At 40.0% G+C, this 19,956-nt stretch overlaps 1 protein-coding gene across 2 annotated transcripts in view; it reads left to right on the forward strand.

The window, feature by feature from the left end:
* Positions 1-19,956, forward strand: part of Rad51b (RAD51 paralog B) — a 512,935-nt gene that overhangs the window by 74,480 nt on the left and 418,499 nt on the right. The window lies entirely within an intron of this gene.

Genomic DNA, 19,956 nt, shown 5'->3' on the forward strand with positions numbered 1-19,956 from the left:
GTAAAGGCAGTAGCTATTTCCAAATGCTTTGTGAGTGATTAAACTAATATATCCTTAGGTACCAAAAAAGACTTCATGGAGACAAAGAAGGCCAGAATGAAATATAGCCGTGCTTTCAAAGAAGCCCAGTTCTTTCCATGTTAATTCCAGATTTAAAAAAAAAAAGTTATTGTTTGTATCACACCAGTATTTTTACAAAAGACTTAAGAGTCATCATCTTAGATGACCACGTTTTATGCAACCTGTGTGTACAAATTTTTGTTAAGTTTCACTTATTAAGAAAATGATAACTGGAATTAAACACTCCAAAACTTCTGAAATGTAGTAATATATTTTGAAGTATCATTGTCAATATTAAATACACAAGAGTATATTATTTCAAGCAGTAATAAACCTGTGCCTAGAAGAGTAATTGAAGAGTCCTGTAATATTAATGAGGGGACACATAGTGAGAGAAGTAATGTCGAGTCTTCTTACACATTCTAATGATGCACCTGGACAGAAAGCAAGACCACTTAGAAAGATTAGCAACTTTTTACTGAAATGACATGTATGTCCTGTGGTTTAAGCTTGTTCCTGAATGATGTCTTGACATTTGGCTGTGCCCCAAAATATCTTTTAAAGGACAGAAATATATAGTTGCTGTCCTTAAGGTGGAAAGGTGGCATTCAATATCATATTAAAGCTAAGGTGGCATACAGAGTTTCTCTGAAATTTTGGCAAGAAGGCAGAGTAGCCAAAGAGGAGGATGAGGATGGAAGGGCCTTCCTGCACCGAAACTGAAGTGGGGTTGGACATAGGGGCTTTCTAATATTCAGGAACACTGCATGTAAGATATTGGTGATAGATTGCCACTCTCTGAGGATTCTAGGAGCAAAGGAAAAATTATGGGTTTTTTTCCCAATATGATTTCTTAATCAGATGTTCTTTTACATTTTGAGTGATACCTATAAGTGCATTAGCTGTTTTGTGGCTTGAGTATTTCTCTAGATATTCTAATCCCACCTAGTAAAGAGCATTGTCTTGAGTATTACAGAAGAGCAAGATAAGTAAGAAATTGCATCCATCTTTGGAGAAGTCATTTTCTAGCAAGGGGAAATTAAGTATTCAGACATCTATACAACAGAGAGGACTTGCTCGTGGGGGATGAGACAGATTCAGTTCTTTTGGTAATGTGAATGCTTTATGGAGCAGGGGAATGTGAACTGGACAGCATGTGAATAATGTGGATAATTAAGAAGGGGTCACATCATGGCAAAGAACGCAGCATGAGCTGAGATGGAGCTAAGGTACAATGGCGGGCCTTGGTATGGTGGAGGATGCTTAGTTCTGAGAACAGAGCATCCTCTTTGTCTTCTTTCCGTTTATTGCTGGTTTCTGGAATTTTGTTTTGTTTTGTTTTTAGCCCTTGCTCTTAAACCAAGAAGAAAATAAACAGATGGTATATTACTTAAATTTGAGCCACCAATATCTTCATTCAGCTTAATTGAATATTAACTATTTTTAAAATGTTAAGTATTTGGTATATGTAAGATGATTATGAGCAAGATCTCATTTCTGCCCTCAGAATGCACATACACACTCAGTTATGAGAAATTTCACTTACAAAATATGAATTATATCAGTAAGCTCCACTTCTCATTTCAGTATGTATAAAATATAAGCAAGTCAGGTTGTGTATGTTTTATATTCCCACTGAGACTCTAGAGTTAAACTGTTCAATGTGTTCATCACTAACCACATGTGACTAGTGAATGAAAATTACATACTGTGAAGAATTCAGTTGCACTAGTTACATGGCAAGTGTTGAGTAACCACATGTGATTAGTGACTAGAGTACTAGCCAGCATAAATATTAGTGATTACTAGTTTTGCAGAAATCCCCACAGGGAGACAGTGTTCTAGAGATGTATAGCATATTTTAGTTGTGCCACTCATAAGTGACCTGTCATTCATCTATTGCACCAAACGTCATTAAATAAATGCCTGTTGTGGTAGATAGTGTTGCCAACTTGACAGAACAAGAATCACCTGTGAGATGGGCCTCTGTGCATACTTGTGGGGAATTATCTGGATTACGTTCATTGGGATGGGAAGACATGCCTACTGTGGGCGTCACCATTCCCTGGCTGGCATCCTGCACTTTAAATGGATAAATGGACTGAACCTCATGCATGTGCTCATTATTCTTTTCTTCTGAATGTGGATGTAATCTGACCAATGGCTTCAGGGTTCTGCTGCCCTGACTTCCCCTCCATGATGAATTTTACCCTGAATTAAAGCAAAAAAAAAAAAAAAAAAAAAAAAAAAAAAAAAAAAAAACCAAAAAACAAAACAAAACCCTTTCCTTCTTAAGTTGTTTTTGTCAAGGTTTTTTCTTTTTCTTTTTTTTTTGGGGGGGTGGGGTGGGGTGGGGGTTGAGACAGGATTTTTCTGAATATCCCTGGCTGTCCTGGAACTCACTCTGTAGACCAGGCTGGCCTCGAACTCAGAAATTCGCCTGCTTCTGCCTCCCGAGTGCTGGCATTAAAGGAGTGCTTACCACGCCCGGCATCAAGGTCTTTTTATCAAAGCAACAGAAAAAGAAACTTAAAACAGAAATTGGGATCAGAAGTGGGGTCATTGCTGAACCTGACCATGCTATTCTTAGGCCTTTGGAACTGGTGTCCAGGAGGAATGTGAAAGACTTTGGAACATGGGGCTAAAAAAGCCCATTAAGTGCTACAAGCAGAGCATGATGGGCCATGCTAGTGGAAGCTTGTAAGACAAGAATGCTGATTGAATTGTGTATAGTGGAGGCCTGCTTATGAGTTTTTAGTGGGAGAGCAAGAACACTATCAGAAACTATGTTAGGGGCCATTGATGTAATATTTTGGGTAAGAATCTGATTCATTCTGCCTATGTCTTGAGAACTTAAGTAAAGCTGATTTTGAAGATAATGGGCTAATTTACTTGTCAGAGAGAATTTTAAGACAGTAGACTGTAGGCAAGTGCTAAGAAAGCAGCTGCCATTGTTAAAGTGATCAGTACTATTAAGGAGAAATCTTAGCAAAGTTATCTTGAGGGTAAAATCCCACTCCTTGATGACTTCATCTTGTAAAGATCCATTTTTGTTTTAAAGAAGAAAGCCTAGAGCTAGAGAGATGGCTCAGTGGTTAAGAGCACTGACTGTTCTTCCAGAGGTCCAGAGTTCAGTTCCCAGGAACCACTTTGGTGGCTCACAACCATCTGTAATGGGATCCGATGCCCTCTTCTGGTGTGTCTGAAGACAGCTACAGTGTACTCATGTAAATAAAATAAAATAAAAACAACAAAAAAAAAACCCTGCATATCATTATAGAAGAAGAAGGAGAAGGAGAAAAAGAAAGCCTAAACTTAAGGAATTCCTTGCTCCTCAAAAGCAGCTGCCTAGGAAAGTGTTTCTCCATGGTCAGCTCAGAAACTGATACATCTGTGATCTAAAAGGACCAGCCTCTAGCAACAGTTAGCAGCTAGCTTGGGAAGATCATATATAGAGTCCTGGTTTTGAAGGCTGAAGGAATCATGGTGAAAAGCTGAGGTTAGGCAATGTGTGTCAAGAGTCCCTTTAGGTCCTGAGAGGAGATTGCATGAAGATGTGACCATGTAGGCTAAGATGTGATGGAGACCCCAGGTTGTTAGAGATGCCAGAACCACTGGATGTCTGCTAGACGAGCTTCATTTTGTATGCAGGCAGAGGGGTTTTTTATTTTTTTATTTTTATTTTTTTGCTCATGATTCTCCATGGTAGGGAATCAAGGCAGGGGCAGCTTGAAGCAGCTTTGGTCATATTATGTCTGCATATGTCTGTATGAAGAACTCAAAAGAGTAGCATGTGCTGTGGGCAGCAGAGCTATAAGGGTGAGGTTTCTTGAGCTCTTTGGAGCATAGCCAGTTTCATCATCAGCCCTAGGTGCCAGATAAGGAGCTACACAATTTGGTATTTGCCCTGCTGGGTTATGGTTTCGCTGTGGTGTGATTTTGTTTTTCCTCGCTATGCCCTGGTCCTTCCATTTTGGAAAGGGAACGTTCTCTTTGTGCCATTATACTTTCAAAGTTTGTAACTTGTTTTTGATTTTAAAGGAGTTCACAGTTAAGAAAATTGGAACTGTTAATAACTATGAGTACTTTTATAGTTGTGATGTGTTTTACATTATGAGCTAAGCACAAGACTTAGGGAGCAAGGAGTAAAAGGCTGCGGTTTAGAAGTGATGTGTGTGGTGTCAAGCTGATAAGGGGTAGAGTTGTGATGGATATTGCTATCGATTTGACAGACTTCTAGAATCCCCTGGGAGACGGTATGCCTGTGTCAGGAAGATTGTCTCTATTCTGTTAAGTGAGCTGCCCACTGTTGGTACTGCCATTCCTTGGTTGGCATCCTAGACTGTATAACTTGAGAAAGGACATGGAGTAACACTTAAGCATTCCTTGTTTTTTTTTTTTTCTAGCTGCAGACGTAATATGACCAGAGCTGCTTCAAGTTGCTGCTGCCTTGATTTCCCCACCATGGAGATTCGTGGGGAAAAAAAAAAAAACCAAACAAAAAAACAAAAACAAAAACCACAAAAAACCCCCTCTTCCTTCTCTAAGTTGCTTTCCTTAGTGTATTTTACTAAGGCAGCAGAAAAAGAAGCTAAGACACTTACCATGTGTGTTGTGTTTTGCTAGAGTCAGGTGGAGGATTCCTTTCAGTCCTGTGAGAGATTGAGATAAGGGGAACAGATGATAAAATAGGATCTGGCAAGCACCAGCATAGAAGGGAAACGAAAATCTAGAAAGGTTTGAGAAGTACAAAAGCAAAACTCAAAGTCTCGCCCCTGGGGAAAGTTGAGTAAGTGTTGGCTTGGTTACATTTGGCTTGGTTGATTAAGCTGAGGGAGTAGAAAGAATGATTAAAGCAATGTAAAACACCTGGATGTGAAGGCGTGGCATATTGGAAGGACTGAAAGATGTCCATTGTGCCTGGAGCCCAGGCAGTCTCTAATGTCTCTGTGCAAAGTCTCTTTTTTTTTTTATTTTTTATTACGAGGCATTTCAAAACCAGAGTCCTGTCTTTGTCAAAGGAAGGGAAGCCTGCGGTGGGAGAGGTGCCTACACCTCCAACCACCTGAGAGGCTGTGTCAGGAGGATCACTTGATCCTTTGCATCGGATCAGCTGGCCATAGAGTAACGTAACACACCGCGTCTTCTTAAAAAAACAAAACATACATCCTTGATGAAAAAGGCCCTGCCTCCTTCCCACTATTTGGGAGACTGATTTAATATTTTATATGTTTTATTTATTTGTGTGTTTATTTATGTATATGACTGTGTACATGCCATGATGATGTGAGGAAGTCAGAGGTCAACTTGTAGGAGTTTGTTCTCTCTGTCTACCATGTGAGTTCCAGAGACTGAACTCAGGTCAGGCTTGGCGGTGGGGCCCCTTATCTGCTGAGCCAATTTGATTGCCCTTAGGGGGCTTTTTATATTTATCTCATACTTATAGATTTCACATTCAAAGAAGGTCAAGAAAAAGTGAAAAAGACAAAAGCTAGTGGGGCTAGAGAGATGACTCCTTGTTTGAGACAAGTAGAGTTTGGTTCTCAGCTTCCAAATAAGATGGCTGTCAACCACTTGTAGCTCCAGCTCCAGAAGAGTTAGTGCCCCTTTCTAGAGTCTGTAGGCACCTGTATGCTATGTGTGTGTGCGCGCACGCATGGGTGAGCATGTGTATAGGCATGCTCGTGTACATTACATTATATTTAGAATAATTTTAAAGGTCTACTTGCCACGCATTTTATTTTTAATTTTTTTATTAGGTATTTTCCTCATTTACATTTCCAATGCTATCCCAAAAGTCCCCCATACCCTCCCCCGACCCTCCTACCCACCCACTCCCACTTTTTGGCCCTGGCATTCCCCTGTACTGGGGCATATAAAGTTTGCAAGTCCAATGGGCCTCTCTTTACAGTGATGGCCGACTAGGCCATCTTTTGATACATATGCAGCTAGAGTCAAGAGCTCCGGGGTACTGGTTAGTTCATAATGTTGTTCTACCTATAGGGTTGCAGATCCCTTTAGCTCCTTGGGTATTTTCTCTAGCTCCTCCATTGTGGGCTCTGTGATCCATCCAATAGCTGACTGTGAGCATCCATTTCTGTGTTTGCTAGGCCCCAGCGTAGTCTCACTAGAGACAGCTATATCAGGGTCCTATCAGCACAATCTTGCAGGCATTTTATTATATCAGTTTTTTTTTCATGAAAAAAAAAAAGTTAAACTTTGTTGGTTATACTTCCTGGACTATTTGCTGCCTACTCCCAGTTACTGTGAATAGTCTCTAGCTGCATATGTAGCAGAAGATGGACTAGTGGCCATCATTGGGAAGAGAGGCCCCTTGGTCTTGCAAACTTTATATGCCTCAGTACGGGGGAATGCCAGGGCCAAGAAGTGGGAGTGGGTGGGTAGGGGAGTGGGGGGGATCTGGGGGACTTTTGGGATAGCATTTGAAATGTAAATGAAGAAAATAGTTAATTAAAAAAATAAGTTAAAAAAAGTTTAAATACGTCACTTTTATTCCAGTAAAATTGAATTGATTTTTAAAAAAGGAGTGACTACAATTTTACCCAGAAGTAATACATTGATTTCTCCATCTCCCTCTCCAGCTGCCTCTGTGCACATGTGAATAACTGTCTGGGAGGGGTCAGTCAGTGTTGGGTGTTTTCAGTGACGAGATTTTAGATGATTTGCTGTTTTTTGGGGGGTACTTCTGTATTGTTTGAGTATTTGTGACAAGAGCATCTTAATGAAAATGTTACAGTAAATTTATCCTGGTGAAAAATGAATTTGTGCGTACATGGTTTTACACCTCAGTTTCTTTTCAAGTTGACTTTCCTTTCTCTGTCATTTTTATCAGCAGCATAGTATTTTATAGGTGTGCATTATTTCTTCCAGTCTTCTAAGTGGTAGCATCTTTCTCATAAATAAAACAAATTACAACTGTTTTTTTGTTTGTTTGTTTGTTTGTTTTCTGAGACGGGGTTTCTCTGTGTAGCCCTGGCTGTCCTGGAACTCACTCTGTAGACCAGGCTGGCCTCGAACTCAGAAATCCACCTGCCTCTGCCTCCCGAGTGCTGGGATTAAAGGCGTGCGCCACCACGCCTGGCAAATTACTACTCTTGCGGAAGAACCTCACATAGAATACAGAAGCTATGCAAATTAGAAAATTTTAACCAGGCTTCGGTCAGATTCACCATTCCCTGCCCCCCACCCTCTTTTTTTTCTTGTGGGCTCATCATTGAGCTTTCACATGTTAGGTCAGTGCACTACCAATGAGCTAAACTCCAGTGATTAGTGCAATATTTTAAAGTTTAAAGGGGTCTTTGAAAACCACTATCTTTTTCTAACATTAAATTCTTAACTAACATCCTACTGTCAACTGAAGTGAATGAAACTGAGCCTAGCTCTCCTGGCTTCCTAAGTTGTTGTTTCCTCAAAGATAAACATAAATGCATTTTTTTTTTTTAACTACAGAGAGAAGGTTAGAGAGATGGATCAGTTGATAAAAAGCACTTGCTGAGTAAACAGAACAGCCCGAGTTTGTATTCCTAGATCCCACAGAAAATCTAGATGTGGTAGCACACATCTGTAACCCATGGCTCCCACAGCAAGATGGGTGCCAGATGGAAGAATTGCCTGGAAGCTGTGGGTCACTTGCCTGCTGTACAGGACACAGAGGCAGAAACAAGAGGGACCCTGACTCAGAATAGCATGGATGGCCAAGAACTGTCAGAGTTGTCAACTTTGACATGCCTGTCATTGTGCATGTGTGTGCACGCAGAGACACACACATAAATGAGTAAGTAGAAAAATAAGAGGTAGACAGAGAAGATGTTCACATGCTTAGTGCCATGTAAGTATCAAGGAATGCACTTAGTTTTTAAGCATTTCTTCATCACAAAAAGAGAGTAGCTGTTTGGCCATTATTGAACCTTCTTCAAGCTCCAGAGAAGGAAAGCAGTTACTTGTAAAGAAAAAAAAATGGAATTTACTGTGGTTACTGAGATTAAATAAAACAAAAGTTTCAATTGGTGGAGGGTTAGAAACCAAGTTGCTCCCAAGTATGGTGGTCCTGGAGAAGATGCGTCACTCACTGCTCCTATGAAGTCGACACTCCTTCAGAGTGGAGGGCACAGGGAACATGGTTTCTTTGTTTCTGGAGCTGATTTATTTAGTTATGATTTCAACATGCCTACAAGGCAAACCCCAGAAAACATTGCACAACGGCATGAACCAGAGCAAATGGTGCTTTTTTTTTTTTCCCCCTATACCTCCTGCGAGGTCTTTAAAATAAAACAGCAGTGAGGTTGCCACCCCCTCTGCTCCTTTTTCCCCTCAAGCTGTTTAAATGGCTTCGCTGATGTCTGGCCAGAGGGTGTGGAAGGCTTTAGCATCTTCATTGCTAATACAGGTTCCTGAGCAAGGGAGAGAATTTGAGGTGATGCGATTCCATTGCTGGACTGTGCAGAAACGAGAAGCACTGTGGCCTACGCACACTGCTCTTTACAACAAGATCTGTTGATCTTCTTGTTAAAAAAGCTCTGCCGTTACTGCACATTTATTTTGGAAAGCAAAAGAAATTTGACATAAAAGTGAAACAAATGGTCTTGTCTCATATTTTCTTTCTTCACAGCCACTTTGAAGAGCTATCTTAATACTGTCAGGTCTTGATTCTCCTGGCCCAGGTTACCATTATTGTCATTATCATAGACTTGAATTAAGCACAGATGACATTGCGCTGGGTACAAAGCAAGCAAGAGCCTTATCCTTGGGAACGTAGTAAGAATTGGTATCCCAGCAAGTAGCTGAATAAACCTCATTAAACAGTTTTCCACTCATATTTCACACACCAGCACTCTTCTGTATTCTCTATCTTTATTAATGACTTCCGTATCCTCTTAGCTAGAAACCTTACGTTCATCTTGAGTCCTTATGTCCCCTAAGTTTCCACTACCCATCTGTCAACCAAGTCCTGTCTCCTCTATCTCAGAAGTCTTTGAAAGAGTTCATTCCCTTGGCCTTTGCCCTGGCTAGACCATACACCACCCCCTTTTTTTTTTAATCATTCATGACTGTTCTGTTCCAAGCCTCTTATCTACCTTCAACCTTTCAGTTTTCTAGTGTATCTTCCACAAAGCTGTCATATTTCTTCCTTTAGAGACAGATCTAATCATATGCCTTGCCTTAAAAACCTTTGATGAGTCTCCACTAATGTCCAAGAGATAATGTAGAAAGAACTTGTCAGTATGGTCTTTTAAAATATTTATTTATTTATTTACTTATTTATTTATATGAGTACACTATTGCTTGGTTCAGACACACCAGAAGAGGGCATAGGATCCCATTACAGATGGTTGTGAGTCACCATGTGGTTGCTGGGATTTTAACTCAGGACCTCCGGAAGAGCAGTAGGTGCTCTCAACCGCTGAGCCATCTCTCCAGCCTGGGCTGAGGTTTTATAGTGTGGGCATAACCTGCTTATTCCTGTCTCATTTTCTACCATTACCTTCTCCCCTACCCTGTGCCCAACACATACATACTTACTCTAGTCTGTCCAGCGTCTTCTTAGTTCCCTAATCTCACTGTTTTCTTGTGCCTTTGATAACAGTGGTGCTTGCCCCATGCATACAGAGTCCTCTGCCCTGACTAATAATACATTTCTGCTAGTATTGGAAGAACGAGGAAGCCAGGATTTCTAAAGAATACTATTAGCTGGGAATGAATGCTATGTCTGTCATCTAACACTTGGCTTTGGCAGGAAGATTGTCTTGAAATTGGGGCCAGCCTGTACCATCTACCCAGTAAGTGAGTACCAGGCCAGCCTGGGCTATGCAGCATGTCTGTCTCAAAAAGGAAAACCAAACAACAGCAGCAATAAAGTAATCACAGATACAACAATCGAAACAAACTGTGGAGCCTCAAAAGCAGAAGTTAGAGTAGTCATGCGGGGTTCATACTAGCCTCAGACTTCTGGGAAAATCGAGAGGCAGCTCTTATTTTTGTAGATTGAGATAAAAGGAAGAGCCGCAGAAAATTCCTGGTGTGGTAATTAGGTTCAGGAATTAAGAGAAAACCCATATCTACACCTATCTACTGCTTCTACCGTATCTCATTTTTCAAGGGAGCACAGAATAGGTAAGAATCAAGAATTTTCACTTTAATGCATCTTAAAACCAAAAGTTTTGGGTCAGAGTGTAGCTCAGTGGTCAAACATAAGCTTAGCTATGTGTGAGGTCCTGGGTTCAATCTCCAGCAAATAAAGAAACCAACCAAACAAAAAGTGAAAACCAAACCAAACCACACAGGCTGGGTGTAGTGGCTCACACCTCTCATCCCAGTTTGAAGGCAGAGGTGGGAGGATGGTTATGACTTCTGGGCTAGCCTGGGCTATCAAGTGAGTGCCTTGTCCCAAAAGAACTAAAACCAACCAAGCAAAAACAACAGCAGGAAAGACCTGCAGATGGTGACTTTAGAAGAGACCTAATGAGGAAGAGTAGAAGTCTTCGCCTAGAGAGGAGGACCGTTCCTCACACCTGTGCCTAGTCATGCAGACGCACGGGCACCTTTTTCTTTTTATCCACATCTTATTCTTATGAACAATTAGTTTTATTATAAAAGTAGTGTATTAATATATACACATATTCAGAATATCTCTAAAGTTTCCTTTACCTTCGTCATGACAACAGTCCCTGTCTTGTCCCACCTGCAGTTGACACCAGTGCCATTGCCTTTGGTTTCCATCCCTGCCCTGAGGAACTTCTCTTGTGCATCCTTTTGGGGAGGTTGTGCAAATGGCTAAACAGGCGAATGTGGGCATGTAACTCTGCCTTGGTAGGAGCGTTCTCTACAGAAACATACTCCAGCTCTCATCCTGAAAGCTTGCTTTCATTGAATCGAGATTTTAACTCTATCATCCCCCATTACTGCAAGCAGATGCTTTAGTCACGATATCTATTTATTTATTTATTTATATTTTTATTATATTATATTATATTATATTATATTATTTATTTATTTATTTATTTATTTTAGCTTCTGACACAGTAGAATCTTTGGGGTTCTCTTAACTCTTTTTCTTAGTAATTGCACATGCACAATTAAAAGGTAAAAATAGGGAAAATTTAGTAAGTAGGCATTAGGTTCAAGACTAATTAAAATATGAAGAAAATTATAATCGTTGGCTTGGGGAGAACGTTTTCCTTAAAAATGAGACCATCTTAGACACTGCTGGCTTCAGTTCAGAGAACATCCCTTGTAGCAACTCTGCTAGGTTCCCACTCCTCAATTACTGCTGATGCCGAAAATTAAGCATCCTGGGACTTGGATGGCATGTCTACATCTGCTTTCCCCCTTTCTGTATGCCCTGAGTTCTCCTCCTCAACTGCTTCTTAGCACAAAAATTCCCAAATTAGTTCAAGAAGTAAACTTGAAATCTCTAAAAGAAGAGGACTTTTGTAATCTTTCATAGCTCTGGGATTCACTGAAGCTATTGGAATACTTTCAGAGAATAACACAGTTTACCAAACTGAAATTTTTTGTTGTTGATTTAGGTTGTGACTAATTGTGAACATAAATAATGGAATTGATGAAGCCTGTGCCGATCATTTGCCGCCCTTTCTTGAAGAGTATTAGTAATGATCATTGAATGTTCCAAGCAAGCCTGTCAAGTTATTTGATAATCGTCACATTATTTCCAGTAAACTCTTGGCTTTCTTAAATCAGACTGCTAGTTTGTTTTTATTATATAAAGCTAAGGAATATAGGTGAGAGAGCACTTGTAAAAAAGGTTTGCACTTACTATGCTTTTGAGTGTCAGACTCTTTAGAGGCACCTTAAGGTACCAGAACAGAGTTGGTGGCCAGGCCATTGCTTTCTTAGTGGTTGTAGTTGTAAGTACCCCTTGTTTAACTTGTAGCTGGTAGAAGATTATTTTTCTTAACTGACCCAAGTATGCTTTGTGAAGTGATAAAGACCATCACTTTGTGTTCCGCTCCTCAATAAAGACGCAGCTGAATGGGAAGGACAGGTGGCTGTTAGATTAAGATCATTCTTGAAAGCAAGGTGTTCAGAGTAGCTCACTTGCATTTTTACTTCTTGGGGGCCAAGTGTATTCTGTCAGGTAGAACACTTGTGGAAACCTGTATAAAGGCTGAGGTCTCAGGCCACTGCAGCAGCCAATCTATGCTGTGTGTAGCTCTTTCCAGCTGTAATAGCCCCACTCCTTTGCTGCTTTTATAGACATTAATTAGCTGCTGCCTTTTGGCCTTTGATAACTTTGTATCTGTATGTTTATTATTTTTTTTTATAGAATATCCTTCATGGGTTCTGTCGTTTAGATACCCACTGAATAGGAAGGCACGCCACGTAAGATTTTCTCTTTGCTCAGTATAATGTATTTTGTGTTAGAAATCTTGCCAGATCCTCTTTCTAAATTCCATTTTCAGTGTTTGTGATTGGCTGCTTGTTGTTATAAAAACATGAAAAAGACTGATTTTGTTAATGAAAAGTAACCAGTATATTTTCTCATACAGGAAAAACAGTTGCACGTAACATAGGTATTTCTTGGAGGCAGAAGTTTAAAGGAATTCCTCTTTCTCTTCTTTCACTTTCTTCTTTCCAAATTGTTCTCATCCATTTAGTGTAGGGAACCTTTCAATGTTTGGTGTCATCATGGGGAATAAAAGTGACACTTGATTGCCTGAAGTCTCATAGCTTTTGCTGTGTATTTTCTGCATCTGGGGTCTATTCTGTTACCATATAAAACTATTAAACATTGCAATTTAAAACTGTATGTCCCACAATCAAGTATTTATAAACACATCTGAAACTTGTAAGTATAACCGGCTCTGAGATGGGGAGGCCATGTTTATGATACAGGAGTGTTACATTCTCTCTGCAGTGTTTCAGATCAGGCTCAGTGGCTGTAAGACACTTTGAACTGATGTTGTCTGAAGGATTTTTGTTTGTTTTTCTTATTCATGTGAACTTAAACTGTAACTTGTGTCTGACTAGTTTGCAGCTTAAGTTATATTTCTTATGCCAACAGAATTTTTCTTTCTGATTGTAGGTTTAGTAGTATTTTTCATAGAATATGATTGTGTGGGTAAAAAATAAAGTTATTGTTTTGATTTTTTTTTCTCTTTAACTTTAGGAAGCCATCCGTTAAGTAGGCAGGAAGGCAGCTGGAGAGGATAACCAGGGGCTTGCTCTGCATCTTTGTATCTGTTTGCAGATGTAAGCTGACTAGAAGCTTAATGCTTCACTACATTACTGTTAAAGATAATAGCGTGGCAGAGTGGCTAGGAGGCCGTGAGCTGCATGGGCTGTGCTCCAGTTTGAACTGAGTCTCGAAACACCTGGTTCTTGTTATTTTCCAGATTGCTTCTGGGAGAGTCTTGTGATGGCTGAGTGTCATGTGACTGCATCATTCTGTCTCAGAGGAAAGGCTGGGCTATTTATTTTCTAACTACAATGGCATCTTAACACATTGCCATGGATGAATCTCATCACTCTGCTTTGCCTCAGTTTCTCCATCTGTTAAGTGGCTGTGTAATTTGAGATCCATTTAATTTATTGGAGCCAAGCTTTTTAAAGCTGTGTAGAACTGGCCTCAATTTGAATGAATTTAGGGTATAGGATAATATTGCCCCAATAGTGCATCCGTCCACCTTTAAGAAGTCTACTGTCCGTTTCTCTATTTAGAATAAAAAGAATAGTTAGGCATCTAAGATAGTTTGCATGCCCTATGCATGTCCTAGCTAGTAATAATAGTCTTAATCACTTTTTTATTCATTATCTGATTTATTTGTGAGATACCTATAATTAACCAGTAGCACCTCTGAGTCTTGTTTTTTTTTTTTTAATGAAGGTTCATGATATACTTTTGCTGGTGTTAGACAGCAGGCAGAGGACTAAATAGTCTCTCAACTATAAAGTCTCCGTGATATTGTTATCTCCATTGATAATTAAAATATGTTTAAAAATTATTTTCCCTGTTCATTTGACATTATTAATGGCAGTATTCCCTGAATAACCAAAGAAGCTAACGTTTCTTTGGTGTAGTTTTAGAAGTTTAAGACAGCTGGGAAGGATGCTGGCTTTAGAAGGGTCAGCTTTAAGGTATTCAGGAATGTTATGCAAAAGAAAATTATCAGGCTATCTGATTTTCATGTATGTATTTGCCAAAGTTAAAAATTAAGAGACTAGAGTTTGTCTTAGTAAAAACACTCATATTTTTCTTCCCAAAGACACAATGACTTCATAACATATGTTAAAATTCAAATACTTTATATGTAACGTCAAATGAGGTGTATCTGTTTTCTGATTAGCTTTCAAATTGGTATATACCGTTGTGTGTGTGTGTGTGTGTGTGTGTGTGTTTCTGGAGAACAAATCTACGCTTTCGTGCATGCCAGGAAAACATTCTACTACTGTGCCACACCCCAGCCCTGATACATGTTCTTATTTATGTGTTTTGTTTAATTTTCATTTTTCAGAGAAATGTTGTTAGATACAATTGTCTGAAATGAAACTTGATAGTCTTGTTCCTATATGAATTAAGAGCTACTTGGTCAACCTGCTCGTTTGGAAAATTCTATCTCAAAATTTGCCTATCATGAGTGACTCCTACTGTTAAGGGCATGATGCGGAGCAGCACTAAACTTCTAAGTCCAGCTCTTTAAATAAAAATCCCAGTGGCCACATTGCTTTGTCTGGGGGCAACCTAAGGCCAGGGATTGGTTAATTTCAAGGCAGCTTAGTTCAACAGTCTTCTAGGGCTAGGTCTGTGATAGCTAGACCCATAAGGGAAAAACCAACATAATGAATGTAATTAGCTGTGTCTATCAACAAGAGACAATCAGCCCTGTCTGAGGCCACTGAAGTGTTCGTAGTGAAAATTCTGCCTCTACCCATAAGAATTAATGATCTTGAGGATGTTGGATTAGAGCCTAGAAGTGGGTTTGAATCTGGCCTGGAATCTACTCCATACTTGCAAGTAAATAGTGTGCTAAGTTATGAAACTAGATCACAGTGAAACTTACAGATAGGATATGTTGTGCAAGTGAGAAGCTGACTGTAAGGAGTTTCAACAGACAAATGCCTGCCCCTACCAAACCTAAACCAACAAACAACAAAAATTCTCTACACTGCTGAAGTGGACTTTATGTAAATTACTCGTGCTAAACATTCGCTAACCATTCACCTTCTATATCTATTCTTTTGTACCTCATTGGATGAAAATTTCAAACTGTGGTTTGATGGAGGGGGGTAACCCCAAACCCATACCACGTCGGACAAATTGAATTACAAACCTGGTGTGGCCCTTTAACTCAATTACATCTAATTTGTGTTATTTTAGTCATCCTGGGTGGCAGCTGTTTTGTGTAAAAGCCCACAAACATTTTCAACGTAAGAATTTGTCCTGATTACAACTGCTTACGATTGGTATTTATATCTTAAGTGGCAAAATTGTAGATTAATTTGGGACCATTTTGAAAATTGAACATTTTGATGTTCTTTGAATAAAAGAAAAATTGAGCATTCGGTGTTCACTTTAAGTGTCAATTTTTAAACACCCCATTTTCCTATGCTTCTTAAGTTTAGTCTTTTAAAAACAACTGCCTAATTACTTTAGGTAGTTACCACTCATAAAAGCCCTTTGGTATCTCAACCCCCAATTTAGGATGATTTGGAAAGGAAAACGTGAAAGATTATGAATTTTGCATTGTATAGGCCAGTATAATTAAGATGGAGAACTGAGTTAGGATTGGGTGTGGATGGAGAGAGGTGAAGATTTACAAACTTAAGGCTTTGGATCACAGTCGTGCACAAGCATGAACGACTTACATAAAAACCCACTGAAGCACTGCCTTCAGGGAGCTTGTCCTTCGTCCTCTCCTGCTTTCCTGATCTTTCTTGGGCTTCTCTTTCTAGCTTGAGTCTATATTAGTTATCTGTCGCCGTAACAAATTGCTTAAAAGTTAATCTTAAAACAAGGACCATTTGTTACCCCTGTTTCTGGGGACTAGGAGTACCCATTTGTCTCATGTGCATAATAAAGTGAGATAGTAGATGCTGACTGCCTGGTAGCTGCAACCTGAGGCCTTTAGTGCTACACACGTGTGCATAGCTTCAACAGCTCCTTTGCTGCCTTCTAATTTTTGTCACACGTGGTTTGTTTGTTGTTGTTGTTTTTAAACCATCCACTGGAAAGAGACTCAAGTTGCTGCCTCCCTTGTGATAACTAATTGTGCCTCACCGATCTAATCTTCAGGCTTAGATTTGCCTCCTTGACCTTTAAATGCAATCACAAACCAAACTTCCTCCACTTGTTCAGCTGTTTCTCTTTAGAAGATTATTTATTTATTAAAAATACGCCTATGAGTGTTTGTGTTCATGTGCGTATGTGTGCCACGTCTGTGCCTGCTGCCCATGAAGAACAGAGGAGGGCTTCCATTTCCTGGAACTGGAGTTAATCGGAAGTTGTGACCACCTGGTAGGTGCTCAAGGAGCCAAATCGGGGTTTTCTACATAATCAGCCAGTGCTTTTAACCATGAAGCCATCACCCTAGCCCTCAACCAATTTTATTTTAAACACCTACTTTACTTAATTGCTTCTACTGTAGACTAAAGTCCATCTAAATCCCTCAGACCACATGCAGAAAGTTCCCTGTCTTGCTGTATCCCTTTGCTTACACTCTCCTGTCTCCCCTCCTGTTTTTTCAGTTCTTTATTTCTTCTGTCAACCCAAATCTCATTATGTTCTTTCCATTCTCGTAAAGCCACTTTAGACAGTTTCTGGCCCAAGTAGTTCTTAAACTTCAAATTCCTGTTGTATTAACATGTAATGCCAGCACAGTTTATTTCTCTATTTTTAATTTGTTTAAGTGGGCTAGTTAATTACTCTTTCCAAAGAGAATTCCAATTTTCCAAATGCAATATCCTTTACTTCCTGTGTGCCTTTTGCAGAATGCTCCGATTGAGCAGCTAGGAACCTTGACTTGACTGTAAAACCTTCTCCCCAGGATGCTGCTGAACGAAGGATAACTCCCAGAGCCGTGCATGGGGATTAGCTGACTTTAGTAAGGTATGCAGCTACATTTCATCAGTTTCCTGATGAATTGCTGCATGAAGAGATTAATTAAAGAAAACCCTTCCCCTCTGGCTAACCATCAGAATTGGCAGTTAGCCTTGAGATGTCAAGGCAAAAGTGTACAGGTTGCCCGGAGCAGGACAGATAGGAGCGCTGACCCCTATCCTACTTCATTATGGGCTGGCCAGGTTCTTTGACGGAGATAAGCAGAATTTATTAGATAAACAAGAAATTTACTTCTATATTTTAAAGTTTCCATGAATTTGATACACATACACACACACACACACACAAAGAGAGAGAGAGAGAGAGAGAGAGAGAGAGAGAGAGAGAGAAAGAGAGAGAGGACAAATAACTGAAATCTAGTTTCATCATCTTCTCATTCACTGAGAAAAGTTAAAACAATAATAATATAAGTTTACAACCTGAAATAGCCTGTAAATAATGTGGCTAATTGTGTTCCATAGCATTCTTAGTATTTTTAGTACAGCCTGGAAGAATGAGTCCAGAGAGCATGCCGGTGGGGAAGACAGCTGGGCTCTTTTGGTGATGTTAAGTTCTGTGCTTAGCTAAGACACAGCTCTGTTTGCATTGTTAGTTTTAACCTTCTCTCAGTTTTCCTCCTCCTCCTCATTGTCTCCTTTGTACCCTAAAGACTCAGGGAGAATGTTTGCTTAAGGTCAGAGGACAGAGGCACATTCAACTTCTTGTTCTAAAATGGAAAATAAGGTATTTTTTTCATCAATATGTTCTGATCATGGTTTCTTTTTCTCCATCTTATCCCTATCTCCATGGCTCCAATAATAAAGACACTCTCAAAACCCCTAGAATTAAAGAAAAAAGAAGAAGCTCCAGAAAAACACTCTCTCTCTTTCTCTCTCTCTCTCTCTCTCTCTCACACACACACACACTCACACCATAAAAACACAATCAGAAACCATAATATACCAACAAAAGACCAGATGATAAACAGTTGCCCAGACAAAGCAATATGAGACACAAAAATGTACAAATATTCAGCTAAGCACGGTTTGAGTTGACCTACTGCTGAGCGTGAAGCCTACCCTGAAGTATGGTTTATATCCATAGTGAGGCTCCACTGGAGAAAACTGATTTTTGAAAAATCTTCTCTTTCTCAGGGCCAGGACCCATCTGACTAGAACCCATGCAAGCCCTGTGCATGCTGCCACAGTCTCTGGGAGCTCACTCGTGAGTCAGTCCCCTGGTGTCTGGAAGGGTTTCCTTGATGTCAGTCATCCCCCCTGGCTCTTTCAGTCTCTCTGCCTCCCCTTCTGCACAGTTTCCTGAACCTTGAGAGGAGGGCTTCCATAAAGACATCTTTTTAGGACCCAGTACTCCAAAGTCTCTCCCTCTGCCAATTCTTGTCAGGTTGTGGGTCTCTCTGCTTCGTTCCCATCTGTTACAAGAGGGAGACACTGATTCAACATTTGTCTTTTTCCATTAGAGCCGTCACATAGTCTGTTTAGGCTTGGTTTTAGGATTACTTATAATTTGAGTCTGTGATTCAGGTTATTATTTGAACATTTTTGGTTTCCTTGTGGCTAAATTACTGATGTTTATACAAAACTAAAAACCAACAAAACAAAACAAAAACCAGTCTCTCCCTGTTATTTGTGCATATGTATGTTTAAGAGAAAAAAAAAAATCCTTACTTTAGTGCCAAAATACTTGAATTAGAGAAATTCAAGGGCTAGAAAAGGTTCCACCTTTTGACTGTTGCCTTTGGTCCTTACAGCTAGTGATTTTGGGGGAGTGGGGTGAGGGATCATGTCCTTGGGAAAGCAAGACATACAGGATATGTAAATACACATTTACTGTCTAGATCACCCCAGTACCTCCTGTCTGCAGCCCAGCCTTCCATAGAGCATCCTGGTGATAGCCACCCTATGATGGCTCTGGGTTGTCTTCTCATGAGTCCTGTGTGCTCTGCACAGGCACCACTCCTGCTTTATAGAAAGGAGGTAAAGAAATGAGGGGAGCAGCAGGCTTGGGGGTGTCAGGAGGAGCATGGTGAGGCTCTTTGAAGAGTCTGCTTAGCCTTTTCTAGCCGCCCCCCACCCCTGCCCCCGCCCCATTCCTTTTCCCCACACTTCACTATTTGGATAAGGAATTTAAAATAAAAATTAGCTCATTTGCTTACATATTTCAGACCAGTTCTTTAATAATCCTGAAGAATCTTACAGTTTTTACTCGATTTCCATCTTTCTTGATCACTCTGCTGTATTTTATACAAAGTTAACATTCCGTTCTCCACGAAAGGGGAAGGATTTACTGAATTCGATGCTTGCCACAGGAACCTTTCTCTAATCAGGCTTACTTGAAAGTGTGTATTTCACTGAATGGCATTTGCAAATTGTTTTCCTCCCTACCCCACCAGAGCTGACAATATAAAAATGCTTCCATATGCCAAAAGCTGGCTGATTTATCTTGCTAGCAGGGTGTGTGTTCAGGGTGGGGTGCAGAGGGGGCAGTGTACTTTACTCCCTGGTTATGATATAAACATGAAACTGCAAAGTGTGGAGGTTTTGCAAGGAAAGCCCTGTGAGTTCACTGGGAACAGCTCTAGAGCCCCGAGGCTTCACTGCTGTTAGAGATAAGTGTTAAGGGTTGTCTTTACCCCACAAGAGTAAAATTTAAAAGTGCAATTATGATTTGCATATAGCTTGAAAATATTTAATTGAGTACAGTTAGAACAGAACATTCAATTCTAATTTTGAACAGGCCTGAACATTTTAAGTAAATAAATAATTTTGCTTGACTACCTCAAGGCATTTCAGAGCTGCCGC

Source organism: Mus caroli, chromosome 12 (genome assembly GCF_900094665.2).
Source record: "Mus caroli chromosome 12, CAROLI_EIJ_v1.1, whole genome shotgun sequence".
NCBI lineage: Eukaryota > Metazoa > Chordata > Mammalia > Rodentia > Muridae > Mus > Mus caroli.